Source organism: Bombyx mori, chromosome 19, assembly GCF_030269925.1.
Source record: "Bombyx mori chromosome 19, ASM3026992v2".
Lineage (NCBI taxonomy): Eukaryota > Metazoa > Arthropoda > Insecta > Lepidoptera > Bombycidae > Bombyx > Bombyx mori.
Window position 1 is genome coordinate 4,305,243 of NC_085125.1, and position 13,508 is coordinate 4,318,750.

Below are 13,508 nucleotides of genomic sequence, written 5' to 3' on the forward strand. Positions count from 1 at the left end.
TTGGAGCGGCCTCGCATCAATCTTCTCTATAGAGGAATCTTGGGCTGTCGCGGTCCACGTCCCTGATCCTTATCTGCAGGAACTTCTCCTTGATGTCCGCGACAACCACGACGAGCCTTTTCCGGAACCACAACAACGCTTCGAACAGGTATTGTAGGTCCGAGCTTCGAAGCGGCCGTCATCGCGTCTCCAACCTCTGTCGTCCTCCTTCTCCAAGATGTCGAGCGCCTTCGCCTCCATATTCGTGCTCGGACGCTTGGGTGCGACTCTATCGCGAAGTGCTCCTTCACCAGTCTGTCCAAGGCCTCTTCGCGCATCGATACATGGGCGCAGGTGAGGAAGTTGACCTCTTTTGCGTTGTTGCCGTCGAGACCATGTAGCACCCATCCCAATTGGGTGAATGAGGCTACCGGCTGGTTCCTCCTGCCCCTGCGTGTCCTTCTGGCGGCGATGAGTCCCCAGTTGTCCTGCCCAATCAATAGTTGGGGGGATTGTTCATCGTGACATAACTGGTCCGCCAGGCTCCTCAGGTGCGCGTAGCCTTCGATGGTTTCCCTCTTCAGTCGCTGAGGTGCAAGGCTCATGTCGTCTATTGTGCGCGCTCCGAAGATCGTCCTCTTCTGCCGCTGGTGAAGCCCTCGAACTCGGATGTTAAGCTTCATCGAGTCCATCTTCGTTAGGGTCTTCCCGCCCACGGTCTCGAGGCGGAGCAACTCCTTGGGTCCCTTCAGGCCGATCTGCTTCGCCACGCTCGAGTCCAGGAGAGTTACCGTGGAGCCTTCGTCCAGCAGGGCCAGCACCGTCGTCGATCCCGATGGCCCGTACACTTCAACGGGCACCATCTTCAAGTACGCCCTGCTGATCCGTGTGCAGTTGATGGGAAGTCGCACGTTGTTCGCGATTTCCCTGTTCTCTGCTGGCTCTGTCTCCGACTTCTCGTTGTGTAGCGAGTGGTGATGCCAGCGCTTGCACGTGTGGCATGGCGGTCGTTGACACGATTGCTTCCGGTGCTTACCGTCGAGGCACTTGTAACATAGGCGCGACTCCTTTGCCATTCTCCATCGTTCCTGCACCGTGGCTCTCTCGTACCTCGGACAATCATACAGCGGGTGTCCTTCCTTACACTGCGGGCACGCCGGCTTGTCTATTATTACTCTGTCCGAAGTTGCGCGCTCGGTGCAGTCGGTTGTGGCGTGCGTCGCCTGTCGCCTCGATGGTTGTCTTTTCGTTGCCACCTCAGCCACGGCGTGTGGCCCGCACCGGTCCGCCATCTTATTTAGGAAGCCGCACATCGTGTTGAGGTCCGGGTCTCCTTCAGTGTTTTCGATGATGTGGTCGTACCACCGGAACCTCAGGATGGTCGGCATCTTGTCGACGATGCTCTTCAGCAGTTCGGGCGACATCAAATATTGGGGTTTCCGCAGCCCCCTGATCGCTGCGACGGTATTGTTAACATTGCTCGCCAGTGAGCAAATGTCGTAGGCGGAGTCGCTTATCGTTGGAAGTCTTCGTATGCGGTCTAGCTCCGCTAAGACTAAAGCGTCCGCCCTTCCATAGCACCGCCGCAGTGATTCCATTACTTCCTCCGGTGTGCTCTCGGAGTACAGCTGGCTGCGGACTCCTTCCCTGGCTTGTCCTTTCAGCGCTCTTCTCAGCCGCGCCATGTTTTGAGCGCTTGAGAAGAGTGGAGCGGTATCCTCGTAGACAGCCTTGAAGGCCACCCACTCCCTGCAGTCGCCTTCGAACGTCGGCAACTGGTGCATGTAGTCGGGTTGTGGCGGCAGCTCCTTGGTCGTTGCGCTCCTCACTGCTTCCACTATCGCCTTAGCCAGGTCCCTGTTGCTGCAATCTTCCATGTTGGCCTTGCTGACGGGGTGGTTCTCAATGTGCTCGCCTGCGGGCTCCTTGTCCATACTGCCCGCCGACGTCTGGACCCAGGCCCTGACCTGGTCCTCCCGGTCCTTTGGCTCTTCTATAATGGAATCATCGTCGTCTTCGCTTTCGGCCTGAATCAATTGCAGGCGGAGTCTGGCGGCTATAGTGGCTGCTTGTGCTTCTATCAATTCTTTTTCCGCCAGCTCCGCTCTCGCTGCCAGTTCCTTACGTCGTAGCGATTTCTTCGACGCGGGTCTATTTTCACCACGTGTCCGCGTCGTTGCCTCTTCAAGTTTTGTGTTCTGGGTCGTACCGGTCGCGGAGCTCTCGTATGTTTCGTACGACGTCGCTTCTGTTGCCTCCGGACTGGATTCTTGAACCGCAGGTTCGAGTGGCTGTTCCCTCGATGATCCCTTGTTGCTCCTGGTGATCGGCATCGTTGAATAATCGCTGTATCCGGCTCGAAGGACCAGCTGTTGGGTACGCAGCACGTCACCCGTGTCGATAAGGCGAGTGACGCCAACCCAGGTTGGACGGGTTTATGAATCTTATAAGATTTCTTGAAATCCTATAAGACGCCGGATGCCCGTCTCGTGGCGATTATTCGTGTCGATCTGAAGCAGTCGATGTAGGGTCCTGAGGTGTACGATATCGTACAAGCTCGCTCGAAATTAAAACTCAAAACTTTGCTACTGAACGTAAAACCGAGCCGACCGATCTGTCAATACAACCGAATTTCTTCTATGTTCAATAACCGACGATCTTTTCAACAGTCTTCAAGTCTTCAATAAATATCTTCGAGGCGCTGATGTCTTTACTCGTGCTTTTTTTATGTAATCTTCGTTCGGAGGGTCGGCGGCCGGCGGTTGGCAGGTAGTCGGTCGAGGGTCGGTCGGTAGGTCGGCAGGTACCTGACAGCGTCGCAGGGTCGCTTAACTACCTCGGAATGTTACCCTACAGAGATCTCGTGTAAAATACGGCTCTCGTCGAGATCATTTTCACTATGATCGGCTCGGTTTATTCGTTATATCTATTTATTTAATAAATGTATATACTAATGCCTTATACTTAACTATTCTATGTTGTAATCCCTATCGATACATATAACTTATTCTATGCTTAATCTATATGACGCGCCCGTATAAACAAAATACCCGGTCCTGAACACAGATAAATGCTGTTTGTTACATCGTTTCGGGACGCGGGCCGGGCGCGTGTTCATTTAAGTTAATATGCTAATCTTAAAACTATCGGGAATAATAAAGCAAAAGTGTATACTATTTATTTCAAAGCAACTTACGTTCTATTCTTAGTAAAATCTATGTGCACGTTATCTATATCCTTATCTATCTATGTGCACTCTATATAATTTATCTATTTGTTATTTATCTATTTGTTATAACTCTATGTCTATGTACATATCTATATAAATCTATTATAAATTCTATAATTCTGAGGCGACGCCGCTGTCGCCAACACCATGGGCGACGGTAACCACTCACCATTGGGTGGGCCGTATTCTCATCTACCTACAACGGCAATAAAAGAAAGAAAAAAAAAATAGATGCTCACTTCACTTCGCTCGTGGCGTAATTTCGACTAGTGTTTATAGAGTACCAAATCAAGGTCATTCGATTTCGAATGCGAAATGAACGTGAACATCGAAGTGAGATGCGAATTCTTGTCCGAACTTAGGGCTTGTACGCAAAACTGCGATGCGACGTCGCATCGTAAAAATCTACGAGCTCCCACGACGCATCGCAAGAACTTGCGAATTGATTCGCATCGCGCATTCCTGCGATGTTAAAGGATTGTGGAATTTAATGCCAACTGTGGAAGGGGAACGCCTTGCCGTACGAAATCGCATTGCAGCAATTCGTGTCACAGTTATGTGTGTTGCGAATTCGCATCGCGCTGATTCGCAGTTTTGTGTACAAACCCTTAATAGAATCGCAAGCTTGGTAAGGTTAAGGTATTATATTGTCATGGAAAGTGTCGTACAAAATTTTATCTGACTTGTGGATTTAGCTAAGCTTAAAGAGTTTTCAATTTAAAGTGATTTATTTAAGGACGAGCTCAGCGTCGTACATCTGTTGGCTTGTAGACGCAGGAGAGTGCTTATCCGGTTTCAGGATAGGGCTGCCACACCAGTGAGAGGTAAAAATCGATCGAATTAGCAAATGTATTTGTTAGATCAGGATCGCGGCGCAGTTGGAGTTCATAGACACCAATCACCATACGGAACCATCACCCACCTTGAAGTTAGAGGTGGATTCATTGATGACATAACTAGGTGAGCCTTCGGCTCGTCTCTCATTTATATCAGAAAATTTTCGAGAATTTTTTTGAAGTGAAACTTCTTTAGGCGCTTTGAGAGTAAAGTTTAACTCGCGACAGATTCGTTACGGCTAGAGAGAAGAGATACAATTTAGGACGAGCGAGAGTGAGAAAATAGGCAGAGTGTTTCGCGAACTACTCGACCTTGGAGAGAGGGAGAAAGCGATCTAGGTCGTTTCTCTAATACCCGTTCTGTTTACGGGCGTGACTAGATGGCTTGTTATTAGTTTCTCATTGCTCCTGTAGATGACAGTTACTTATTAACTATATTATATTATATTTTAATGAAGTATTAAAAACAAATCTTTTTCGTCTATATATAATTTAAAGTATATTTAAATGGTGAAGAGGTCGTTTCTTTTATACACAGCGTTCCCTATTACAAGAAAATATTGATTTAAGGATGAAAAATGAAGAAAAACGCAATACTATAATACATACCATAAAATAAGTTTCACTTCTTTCACGTACACTAAGTTGCAACGCACCATTTTTTTGAAATGTTACTTTTCAGGACCAATTTGTTTCAGCTGCTAACCCTTGTCGATCTGAGTTTAACCTCGGGGGTATTGAATTGAGGTATCGAGTTTCAATTTGAACCTCACCTATTTCGTGATAAATTTATTTTAATTGTTCGTGTGATCCGTGACCAGGATTATTGTAAAGTATTTCGTATATGTCGGTAATCGTAAAATTAACAAATAAAACAATTTGCGCTTCGTGCAGATTTTTTATTTAAATGAGCTTTATGCACGGAGCTATGCTCAGATTTGACTCACTAAACCACTTTACATTTTTTTTATTTTTTATTGCTTAAATGGTTGGACGATCTCACAGCCCACCTGGTGTTAAGTGGTTACTGGAGCCCATAGACATCCACAACGTAAATGCGCCACCCACCTTGAGATATAAGTTATACGGCCTGGCCACGGGGATCGGCGGTGCGAACAGCGAAGCGGTGGACGAGGCGACCATTCGCGCAGCACCGTTTGCAGGCCACGGGTACTCACGTTCGCCGCCGCGACTAGTAAGGAAGTCCGACAGCGAAATGTCTATATCGAAATTATCTCGATATTGCTTACAAATTAATAGTTTTTTGGTTCAGGACCTATTATTTGGAAAAGATTGTGAAGTACATGATTTGAATAAGAATCGGAGTATACCTATAGATGGAGAATTCCACAAGAAGTACGAGAAATACTTTGGGTGGCTAGACTTCCAAATAGCTGGTCTAGCTAGTATTTCAACCAAATTTTTTTTTTTGCTTAGATGGGTGGACGAGCTCACAGCCCACCTTGTGTTAAGTGGTTACTGGAGCCCATAGACATCCACAACGTAAATGCGCCACCCACCTTGAGATATAAGTTCTAAGGTCTCAAGTATAGTTATAATGGCTGCCTCACCCTTCAAACCGAAACGCCTTACTACTTCACGGCAGAAATAGGCAGGGTGGTAGTACTCACCTTTTTTTTTTTTTTATGATTGAAAGTTTACTGGTGGCCCGAAGGCCTTTCCAGTTTCACCAGAACAGGTGGGCGAGCAAAGGCTCAGCCAAGAGGGGTGGGATTTGCTAACAACTGCCCGAGCGCCTCCGAAGGAGACCTAACAACTCAAGAGCAATTGTTTCGCGAATGAATCTACTACCGGATCGGAATCGCGACCCGCTGAGAAGATCCGGCGAGAAACTCAGCGGGCTGATGCATGGGTTAGGTTGCACGTCGACCTCTTTGTCGAGTTCGACGAGTACGGTTACCGGGGTCCCTAAGCCTGCCCCTAGTATTAGAGCTGAAGGCGTCTAATGCAAAGGTTATTGGATCTGATGGATCCGTAAGGACGTGTCTAGGGCGTCGACGGTGACTGGCTCCTGCATGATCAGGATTCGGGGAGAAGTCAGCGGCGGCAACGATAAGGCGATTATCATGACGCATAGCCTTATCGAAGTATCGTTCCGACGCTGACTTCATGTATTTCCGAATTGATTCGAGGCCCAGGTCGTCGTGTAGGTCAACGTTCCTCACGAACCACGGAGCCCCGACAGCTAACCTGCAAAATCGGGATTGTAGGGATTGGAGGGTGTCTATGTGTGTGCGGGCCGCGTGAGCGAACACCACACTCGCGTAAGTCATGACGGGCCTTATGCAAGTTTTGTAAAGTGTCACCTTGTTCCGAAGGGACATTTTACTCCGCTTACAGATCATGGGGTAGAGTCTACCGAGAATAAACGCGGCACGGTCACGGACTGATTTTATATGCGGGCGGAATGTCATCGATAGTACTCACCCGTGTGGACTCACAAGAGGTCCTACCACCAGTAATTACGCAAATTATAATTTTGAGGATTTCATTTTTATTACACGATGTTATTCCTTCACCGTGAAAATCAATCGTGAACATTTGTTGAGTACGTATTTCATTACAAAAATTGGTACCCGCCTGATATTCGAACACCGGTGCATCGCTCAACACGATTGCACCGGACGTCCGTTAGGCCACGACGACTTTAAAAATATAAAATAAAAAAAAAATAAAAAATAAAAAAATTTCGGCGTTAATTTTTCGCGGCGAAAACAACTAAACTCATTTAATCACTGTACTATTCGCCGCGACTACCGCTCGACTCCGTGGCTCGCGCCGTCCGTATTCATGCATTTGTTTTGCTCGCCCGCCGCATCGCGCGATTCGCTCGGTACATTTCGCCGGTCGCTTCGCTGGTCGCCGGTGCCCGTGGCTTGTTAGGTACATTTCTATGCGCTTATTTTAGTCGCTAGACGCTTCGCCGTTCGCACCGCGCGAATATTCGTATCGGCGAATGTCCCGTGGCCAGGCTGTTAAGGTTTCAGGTATAGTTACAACGGCTGCCCCACCCTTCAAACCGAAACGCATTACTGCTTCACGACATACACACAATTTACACTTAAGTTATATAGTGTTCAAATCATTTTTTCTATCATCATTCTCCTGCTCTTCTCTCAGTCACCCTGGGTCGGTGCAACATTTTTTCTTCTTCCATACTCCTCTATCATATACCATTTTTTCGCTCACTCCCCTCTTACACATATCGTCTTTCACGCAATCCATCCATTTCTTCTTAGGTCTACCTCTTCCTCTATATCCTTCCACATTCATAGTTAACACTCTCTTACTGCCTTCATTTTCATTTCGTCTCCTCACATGTCCACACCATCCCAAACGCGCACTTCTCAACTTCTCTGTCACAGGTCCCACGTTCAGACTTCCTCTAATATATTCATTCAGTATTCTATCCATTCTCGTTACTCCACACACCCACCGCAACATTCGCATCTCTGCTGCATGCAATCGCCTTTCATCTTTTTATCTATATCAAGTTTTAATTAATATTTGCTCCCATTTTTTATTTGGTAGACAATAAATTGCTAATATACCTAGTCAGGTCATAAATTCTGTCACATGTTTAATGTAAAATAATTGAAACAAGTTTATTCATTATGTAACCATTCATATACCAAAATGAACTTAACAAAACATAGATTCTTATGACACTAAAGTTTATTCAAAATGACCTCCGTGATTTTGAATACAGGCCTTCAATCTGCGCGGCCAGTCGTCTATCGCAGCACGAACGAGGTCCATGTCAATATCGGCGGCTGCCTTAATCAAGGATGTCTTGAGTGACTCCAAATTGGGATGAGGCTTTGAGCACGCCTTTTCCTCCAAGTGTTGCCATATCTTGTAATCTAACGGATTCAAATCTGGACTGGAGGAGGGCCAGTCTTCGTGCCGGATGAAGTCGATTTCACGCGCCGCCAGCCAGTCTTGTGTGCTCTTCGCTCTATGAGCTGGCGCCGAATCTTATTGGAATACCCAGTGCCTGTTATTGAACATGGTATGAGAAACAGGTTCCACAAGGTTCGTCAGGACTGTATTTTGATACACAACTGCATTCGTTTTTACACCTTTCTCACAAAAATGTACCTCTGTTAAGCCCCAATAAGAAACTCCCAACCATACCATGAGCGAGGATGGAAAATGACCTCGTTGGACACGCGGAATACGGTTGCTCGCTTCTTCACTACTGTGTGCGTACACCTTATCATTTTGTTTGTTGTAGCTCTCTTCTACGGTAAAAATTTTTTCATCCGAAAAAAGAATTTCCCGATATTTTTTTCCCGCGTACCGCTTCAACAAAGCGCGGCATCTCTTCAGTCTCAGGTCCATTAGACGAGCATTCAAACGATGTCCTGTTTTTCTTCGATATGCCCGAAGCCCTAAGTCTTCATTTAACACCCTTTTCACCGTGGCTCTGCTTAACCCCATCTGAAGGGCCAACAGTTTCTGCTTACGTTTGGGATTTCTTTGAATTCGCGCCTTCACAGCTTTTATCACTGCTGGAGTCCTAACAGACCGAGGGCGACCACTTCTTGACCTGTCATCTACATTAGAGTCTTCATTGTATCGTTTGATGGTACGATAAACGAATCTTTTGGTTATATTCAAAATTTTCAGTATGTTAAAAATTTTAATTGGCGCGTAACCGCAACGATGCAACGCAATAACTGCAACACGGTCTTCTTTAAGCTTCCACTCCATATTTAAAAATGAGTGAAAATTCTAAAAGTATACATTTTTATTTTCATGAACAATTCAAAATTCGAATTCAATAAACTTTTTTGTGGCCAGCATTCTAAAAGAAAAGTTTTTACTGTGTGACAATACTTATGACCTGACTAGTTATATTATTATTAATTATTTGATAATCGGTTACCGTTTTTCTATTAACGTAAATGGGCAGAGAGACTTTCGGCTCATTTAGATTTATATTGATATGGACTCTGTAAGATAAAAAACCTGGATGGATGCCTCCGCCAACTTATATTGTATGTAGCGGCTGCACCATCTCTTAAAACAGAACGCAAAAGCTTACCAGGACGGTTGAGCCCACTCGTGACAGCTCTCGATATGCGCTTAGCTTAGCAGTAGACGACTTAGCTCAAGACAGTAGACTATACAAATTACAATTTATAGCCTCTTGAACGATGCATTACAAAATATTTTCGTACTTACTAAATAAATAAACCTAGCGGAATCGTCATGAAGTTATTAAGATGAAGTTATTTGTTAAGTGAATTTATTAATATATTCTTTTTAATACTAAATAAACTATTATATGTGTTTATATGTATATATATATTTTTTTGTGTATGTATTGTATTTGTAATTTAATATAAATTTCATTGCGCCTTCCACTATTTACTCTGTACTACCTTTGGTTGACTACTGGCTGCACTAAAAGTATCGGGAATGGAATATTTCCACTGTTCCTGTCACATTAAAATCTTTTTAATTGAAAACTCCTTGGTTTTAAAAATCGAATACCATTTATTTATTTAAAAAAAGATTCTCGGTCTTGTCACGAGGTCTTGTCAAACTTGTTTAGTCGTTGAGAAAATGGAATTGACTCGAGAAAATTCAAGAGCGATGATTTATTATGACTTTCGAAGTGGTTTAACACAAAAACAGTGTGTTGACCGGATGATTTCTGCATTTGGTGATGAAGCCCCATCCAAAACCACAATTTATCGCTGGTTTGCTGAGTTTCAACGTGGACGTGTCAAGCTCAGTGATGATCCCCGTCAAGGTCGTCCAAAAACTGCAGTCACCCAAGAAAACGTTGATGCTGTGCGTAAGCTGATTGAGGAAGATCGACATGTGACATACCGCGAAATTATGGCAACTTTAGACATTGGCATGAGTCAAATACAAATAATCTTGCATGAACAATTAGGTGTAAAAAAGTTGTTTTCCCGATGGATACCGCATTCGCTCTGTGAAGAGCAAAAAGCGGCTCGCGTTACTTGGTGCGTCAGAACTCTCGAAAGATTCCACGCAGGATCCTCAAATGCTGTATACAACATTGTATCAGGTGAAGAATCTTGGATATACGCGTACGAACTCGAAACAAAAAACCAGTCACGAGTTTGGGTGTTCGAAAATGAGTTAAAGCCAACAAAAATTGTTCGTTCACGGAGTGTTGCAAAAAAAATGGTGGACACGTTTGTCTCCAAAACCGGCCATGCTACGACTATTCCTCTTGAGGGACAAAGAACGGATAATGCAGAATGGTATGCTAGCATTTGTTTACCACAGGTCGTTTCTGAACACCGTAAAGAGAACTGCAACCGCCGCATCATCCTCCATCACGACAATGCGAGTTCTCACACCGCGTACAGAACAAAAGAGTTTTTAGAGCAAGAAAACATAGAATTATTAGACCATCCGCCGTACAGCCTCGACCTAAGCCCTAATGATTTCTATACTTTCCCTAAAATAAAGAATAAATTGCGTGGACAGAGATTTTCATCACCTGAAGAAGCTGTGGACGCCTACAAAACGGCCATTTTGGAGACCCCAACTTCCGAATGGAATGGTTGCTTCAATGATTGGTTCCATCGTATGGAAAAATGTGTCAAACATTCGCGGAGAATACTTCGAAAAACAATAAATACATTTTTAAATAGTAATGTTGTGTCACTTCGTTAATTCCCGAAATTTTCAGTGCCGCCTATGTACCAGCAAACAGGCTCACGTAAATTTCAATGACAAATATATTTCGCAATGATCGTTGATTAAAAATATTTTATTTATTATCATTATTAGAAAATATAGACCAATTTATTCATTCATTATTTGGTTCATTCATTATTTAAGGTTATTTTTTAATAAATAGTTATTACTACAATCTAATTTTGAGGCGATAATATGCAGTTTCCGTGGCCACGAACGATGCTCAGTTAATAGTGGTTGTAACTATGTCTACAAGTCGCGAAAGCAGAAGAAAATAAGCATTATCTCCATCTATGTGTATAGAACGGACGGTTATAGTTTAGATGTAAATTATCTGTGTAGGTATGTTCTTTATATGACAAACGAATAAATATGTGATTAAATCATCATTAACTGGTGTAGCTTTAAAATTATATTACTCTAGTATGAAACGTGATGGATAGGTATCGCTTGATTGATTTGTGATAGTTGTTCATTTTGTTACGTATAGGGCTTGTTGGTGAGTGATCCCAGGCGAATCGCTTCTACCATTTGACTTATTTCTAATACAAAGAATTCAAAATCTTGAACGGTCAGTCACAATATAATTTTTACTGGTGGTAGGACCTTTTGTAAGTCCGCACGGGTAGGTACCACTACCGCGCCTATTTCTGCCGTGAAGCAGTAATGCGTTTCGATTTGAAGGGTGGGGCAGCCGTTGTAACTATACTAAAACCTTAGATTTTATATTTCAAGGTGGTTGGCGCATTTACTTTGTAGATGTCTATAGGCTCCAGTGACCACTTAACATCAGATGAGCTGTGGGCTCGTCCACCCATCTAAGCAATAAAAAGAAACGAAACATGAGATAACAGTAAACGAAGAGGAAAAAGTCAGTGCCAAGGCTAAGCTAGTACGAGATATCTCATCTAAAATACGCAGAGCGTGAATATACTCCATTGATTATCTCGCTGTTAGATTATTGTTATTACCAAGCTTCATCTAGTCGAATACGTGGAATATCTGACGAGATTAAGCCGTTTTTTTTTTTTATTATGACGAAAATTTTGCCCGAAATTGGTTTTTTGTCCGAACAAATTTCGTTTTCACGATACATTTTAATGTTCGGAAAATTTCGTCGGCCTACGTTCAGACGACTGTAATTTCATCCGCCTTAGAAGGACGGGGCGGCCATCAATCTTGAGGGGTTATTTGCGATGTTCTTGCAAGAATTTTATCTCTGTCTACACATTCGTGACTTCGCGGGATTCCCGTGAAGTTTAGTTTGCATCGCTGATTTGCGCACATTTCTTTCTTAGATTAATATGTATGTTGAAAGGTAAAGATATTTTCAAGATAAGTTAGCACATATACGAACTCCGAACAAAAACATTTGAACCTTCGGTCTACCGAGCGATTGTTGCTTCAAAATGTCGTTAGCGAGAATCAGGCATTTGTAAAATATCTTGTGTTCTGTGATAGATAGGTACCTGTGGCGGACTAGGTACATAAAATATATAAATTATTTCGTGAAATATGACATCTATGTATTAAATAAACTATCGATCACAAAGCTATGTACATGTAAAGACTATATAATGGGGATTCCAGTAATCATGAAATATCAGACCTATAATGCCCGTTCCGCATTTCAAATTTGAATGCAAGCTTCAGCAAAACAGCTGAAATTACAATAAACCTTTCGCTCAAGTATTTATACAAATAAAAAATTAATCATTTACGTATTACGCAATGACATTCCTTAATAAAAGGCGATCGTGGTGAATACTTTGTATTTATTTCTCTTTCGACATGAACGTCATCAAAACCGATATTATAAATCTATATATATAAAAATGAATTGCTGTTCGTTAATCTCGCTAAAACTCGAGAACGGCCGGACCGATTTGGGTAATTTTGGTCTTGAACTATTTGTCGAAGTCTCTAGACTTCTCTAGAAGGTTTAAAAGGTAAAGGAAGGTTTAAATATGAAAATTCTCGGGATCAAATAAAGTTTACGTCTTTTATTTATCGATTGAGGCACTACGAAGTCTGGCGGGTCAGCTAGTATTGAATATATTTCTCGAATCTCAAACCATAAAAGTGATAAAGACAAAAATATACTCATCTAACTAACCGTTTCCCATCTACGACTCATCACGGATTCAAAAGACAAAGAAAGTATTAACTAAAGGGCGCTATAAAAGTTCCAAGTAAAATCTCTTTGAAACCTCCGTCCAATTTAGTTACGAGAGGTGAAAATTAAATAGATGAGGGTATATTAAGAGTCCACGAAACTATTGTCCGAAAAATTGGTATAACTTTAGTTATTAGAACGTAAATAGCTTGCTACTGATTCTTTAAGTTTCTTATCTAGGTATCTCTATATATAAAAATGAATTGCTGTTCGTTAGTCTCGCTAAAACTCGAGAACGGCTGAACCGATTTGGCTAATTTTGGTCTTGAATTATTTGTGGAAGTCCAGAGAAGGTTTAAAAGGTAGATAAATATGAAAATACTCGGAATTAAATAAAAATAACAATTTTTCTTTTTCCTTTGATGTGTCCCCCGTCGGACGGATTCCTTTGGTTTGTTTTAAGTTTATTTTATACAAAAGTTTAGGTCTTTTATTTATCGATTGAGGCACTACGAAGTCTGCCGGGTCAGCTAGTCGTTTATATTTCAGGCAGATTTGTTTTTTGGGCTTTTGTTGACCATTAGTGAGGGCCAAAGATATATAGCTGCTCACCATGCGACGTGAGTTAGAAATCACA

The 13,508-nt window shown here is 43.0% G+C and overlaps 1 protein-coding gene across 2 annotated transcripts in view; it reads right to left on the bottom strand.

Annotated features, from left to right (window-relative positions):
• The window catches only part of LOC692988 (aldehyde dehydrogenase), a 423,296-nt gene that overhangs the window by 124,270 nt on the left and 285,518 nt on the right, over window positions 1–13,508 (bottom strand). The gene's annotated exons all lie outside the window — the stretch shown is intronic.